This window comes from Macrobrachium nipponense, chromosome 8, assembly GCF_015104395.2.
Source record: "Macrobrachium nipponense isolate FS-2020 chromosome 8, ASM1510439v2, whole genome shotgun sequence".
NCBI lineage: Eukaryota > Metazoa > Arthropoda > Malacostraca > Decapoda > Palaemonidae > Macrobrachium > Macrobrachium nipponense.
Window position 1 is genome coordinate 100,096,453 of NC_087203.1, and position 5,000 is coordinate 100,101,452.

The following is a 5,000-nucleotide window of genomic DNA, read 5'->3' on the forward strand; positions in this document are numbered from 1 at the left end:
GGTAAGTGTTAAGGGATCACTGTTGCCTTTAGTGTATTCAGTCGTTTAAAACGTGTTATGAGGTTCAGGTTTTGTTTGGCTTTTGGTGAGGTAATAATTGATGCAAGGTAACCAGATACTTGGCACTTCGTAACATTGTTTAATGGTGCCCAGAGACCCGGGAAAGCAGATTTCATTATCACTCTAGAATATACTGGTGGTGTTAGGAATATATTTTGTTAGGAGAGTGACCATATAGTTTTGTTTTGCATTTATTGTATTGAATTGTAAATTGATAACTTAGAGGAAAATGGCTCAGTTCAATGTTCAGGAATTTTTAGCAGCTCCTTCCGTCCAAGTTCTGTCTGAAACCACTCTGTCTAGAGCACAGTGGAAGCGCTTTAGCAGAGGCATGTGGTGGTTATGTGTCTAATAGTATGGTAAAGGCACCAAGATGTATTGCTATGGAATCATTGATAAACTCTGGTAGAATAACTGATGAAGATGAGTTAGAATTGGCTCAAGAGTTGTTTGAATGTAGCACGTGCTGATCTCATAAATAAGCAAGCAGAAAAGAAAGAGAAAAGTGATGCAGAGTTAGAGCTTAGACGCATTGAAGCAGAAGAGAATTTGATTAAGCTAAAAAATGCTTGCTGAAAGAGAGAGAATGCAAGCTGAAAGAAGAGAATGCAAGCTGAAAGAGAAAGAATAGACAGGGAAAAACAAGAAAGAAGAGAAAGAGAAGAAGAAAAAAGCAGCAGAAGAGGAGAGAAAGAATAAAAGAGGAAAGAGAAATCGCAAGACATGAAAGGGAAATGGAATTAATAAGAGCTAGATCCACATTACCTGTAACACCGTCTAACCCTAACCAAGGTAATCAAGACCCTGTATTTGATGTAGTAGAGTACAGAAGTTAATCCCTAAGTTTACTGAAGAAGCTCCAGATGAGTTTTTGATCACTTTGAGAAAGTGGCTTCAGGTATGGGATGGCCAGAGGATAAATGGTCAGTTTTGCTACAAAGTGTCTTGATTGGTAAAGGGAGAAGTGCTTATCTAGCCTTAACAGCTGATCAGTGTAAAGACTACAAAGTACTTAAACACAGTGTGCTACAAGTTTACCAGATGACCCCAGAGTACTACAATGAGAGATTCAGAAATTTAAGAAAAGATGAGAAGGGAACCTTCTTAGATTATGCTTACAAAGTGAGAAGGTGTTTCAAACGTGGGTAGAAGAAGCTGCTAAAGTTAAAACTTTTGATGAGTTAGAAGAGTTACTTGTTCTTGAACAGTATCTTAAGGGAATTCCTGAACATATAAGAGCCTATTTAAGAGAGAGAGAAGTGAAGAAACTTGACAAAGCCGCTACACTTAGTGAAGATTACAATCATAATCAGTAGCAAACGTTAATTACAATGTCAAGTACCAGAGTCAACAACGCCCAGGTTTTAAGTCTTATCCAAATAACAGGAACAAATTTAATGGGAAACCTTCAAGTGATACTACTAAGAGTACACAAGGTAATACAGCTCAGCAAATTAATGTGAAATCCTCATCCAGTTTTTCAGGACAGTTACAGAAACCTAATGTTGTCTGTTTCAAGTGTGGAAGAGTAGGACACTACAGTCAAGATTGTTACCGGAATCAACAGCAGTCAAAACCAGTTAGTCAAGTTGTGAAACAAACTACGAAGAGCAGTGTGGGAAAGAATCAGACTCCAGAGAAGAATGAAACTAAACAAGCTGAATGTTTAGCAAACCAGTGGAAATGTTTACCTCAAGCAGTGAGTGGTTAAGCAGTGTGGAGGCTTTTAAGCCATATATCTATGAGGGTATGCTGTCAACTCAAGAAGGAAGTATGCAGGTACCAGTCAAGATATTACGTGATACAGGGAGTAACCATAGTGTGGTAGTACGTGGTTCTCACCCTCAGTTGGAGAAGAGTCTCACAGGAGATTCAGTTATTTTGAAGGGTATAGGAGGAGAGGAAGTAAACTCCTATATGCCGCTTACACTGTCATGTAAATTGGTGACAGGGAATGTTGATTTTGCTGTAAAGGACTCACTGGCTGTGGAAGGTATACATGTTCTGTTGGGGAATGAAGTTGGTGGTGTGCCATTTATTCCTTGTCCTGTAGTGACAGACAAACCATTGAGGATTAGTCCTACAGAAGAGTTGGAGAAGAATAACCCCCACCTGTAGTAGTGTAACTACCAGAAGTATGAAGAGGACTACGACTGTAAGTGAAGAAACTGAGGATTTACACACCCAAGAAGGATCAAGTGAAGGATCTTTGTGCTTAGAAGAATTATTCCACAGGGAAGTGAAGTTTCCCATAGTGCTGACCAGGAAGAGATTTCCCACGAAGATGAAGAAGACGACGACGAAGAAGAAGAACCTGATGTTCCTGAAGAGACTCCGAGTAGTCAAAGTGTGCTGAAGACAGTAGTGAAACTACAGTAGCTGAGTTAGCAGATATTGAGAATTCAACCCTTGAAGTTGGTCAAGTGACAAGAGAGAAGCTGATGGGACTTGCAGAAGAAGGATGCATCGTTAACTGATTTGTTCTTCAGAGTCGTTGATCGAGAAGAGATGCAACAAACTCCTACCTGTTACTATCTGAAGGAAGGTTTGCTGATGAGGAAGTATAGACCTACAGATATACCAGGAGATGCTGTATGGGGGCGAATATCATCAAATTTTGATTCCATATCCATTGAGAAAGCAAGTGATTGCAGTAGCTCATGAGTCTGGACATATGGGAATCAGGAAGACTGTGGAGAAGATCATGAAATATTTTTTCTGGCCTGGACTTCACAGAGATGTTTAGCAGGTTCTGTCGTGAGTGTCATACCTGCCAGATAGCTGGAAAACCGAATGAAACCATCAAGAAAGCCCCCCTACAACCTATAGAAGTTAGAGGAGAAACCCTTTAGCAAAGTGATTATTGATATGGTTGGACCATTGCCGAAGACAAAGAAAGGAAATGAGTATTTGTTAACATTAATGTGTCCTGTGACAAGGTATCCAGATGCAATCCCTGTTAGAAACATATCTGCCAAGATAGTTGCTGAGAAACTTGTGGAGTTTTTCTCAAAGTTGGAATACCAGAAATGTACAAAGTGACAGAGGAACAACTTTACTTCAAAGTTATTCCAGGATGATGAATGAATTTGTAGTAGTGAACAGTTATCAACCGCTTATCATCCAGAAACTCAAGGTGCCTTGGAAAGGTTCCACCGACATTGAAAAGTATGCTGACAAAGTATTGTTCTGAGTCAGGAAGAGAATGGGATGTTGGTTTACCATTAATGTTGTTTGAAGTTAGGTAGTGCTTACCAAGAAAGTATGGGATGTTCACCTAATGAGATGATTTTTGGAAGAGAAGTTAGAGGACCGTTGAAGATTCTTGCAGAAAATTGGGAAGAAAATCAAGAGGAAAGCCAAGCAGAGTATGTGAAGAACTTAAGGAAGAGGTTGAAAGAGATTAGAAATTCTCTTTAGAAAACTTGAAAATGAGTCAAGAGAAAATGAAAAGGAGATTTGATGCTAAGACTAAGCTAAGAAGTTTTAGTTGTTGGTCAACAAGTGTTAGTGTTCTTACCTGTCAAGAGATTTCCCCTCACTAATAAATTTCAAGGTCCTTACAAAGATAATTCAGAAGTTAAGTGATAGAACTTATGTGATTGAAACACCAGAAAGAAGAAGAAGACAAAGGAAGATACATGTGAACCTCTTGAAACCTTATTTCTCAGAAACTAAAACTGAAACTGTGTCAGTAACCCAGCCCACAACTTTATCTACAGAAGACGATGATGGCTACGAATTGGGAGCTGCAAGCAAGATGAATAATTCTTCAATTTTGGAAAATTGGAGGATAAACTGAAACATCTGAGTGTTGAACAAGGTGAAGACTTAAGTGACGTTAATTAGAAGTTTTCCAGAAATTTTTTTCAGATGTGCCTAGACGTATCTGATCTGACCAAGCATGAAATCAAGATTCAAGAAGATGGAAAACCTTTCAAGCAAGAGCCTATCGCTTATCACCGTATCATCGAGATGTTTTGAAGAAAGAAGTTGAGTATTTGCTGCAACATGGATTAGCAGAACCCAGTTCAAGTCACTTCAGTTCTCCATGTGTGTTGGTGAAGAAACCAGATGGTTTCATTTAGGATGTGTACTGATTATAGGAAGCTGAATTCTATCAGTGTGGCTGATAATTATCCTTTGCCTCTTATAGATCAGTTACTTGATAATATTGGGCAAGCCAAGTTTGTTTCCAAGATAGACTTGTTGAAAGGATATTATCAAATTCCCTTAGATGAGAATGCGAAGCTGCTGTCAGCTTTTATTACTCCTTTTGGACTATATCAGTATACTGTTCTGCCTTTGTTGGTGATGAATGCACCCGCAACATTTCAACGAGTGATGGATCAACTGTTAGGATCAATAGAAGGAGTAGGTGTATACCTAGATGACATCGTGATTTACTCTACAACGTGGGAAGAACATCTGAAGATTCTGAAGAAAGTTTTCAAGAAACTACAAGAAGCAGGATTAACAGTCAACCTAGAGAAGAGTGAGTTTGGAAAGTTGGGAAAGGCCTTCTTGCTCCAGTAAATGCTAATGTAGAAGGTATCCGTAAAGCTACCCCACCTACTACCAGGAAACAGCTACAGAGATTTTTGGGGATGGCTGGTTTCTATCGTCGTTTTTGCCCAAATTTCTCAGCCGTAGTAGCTCCCTTGACAGACTTGACTAGTCCCAAAGCTAAGTTTATTTGGACTCCAGAGTGTCAAGAATCCTTTGAGAAGGTAAAAGCCATTTTAACTTCAAGACCAGTACTTCAGCTCCAGACTTCGACAAGAAATTTGTGATACAAGTTGATGCATCAGACTGTGGTGTTGGAGCTGTTCTACTTCAAGAAGATGAAAATAATATCTACCATCCTGTATGCTTCCTGTCTACAAAATTGAAAAAAACATCAGAAAGTATATTCAACAATCGAGAAGGAAACTTTAGCC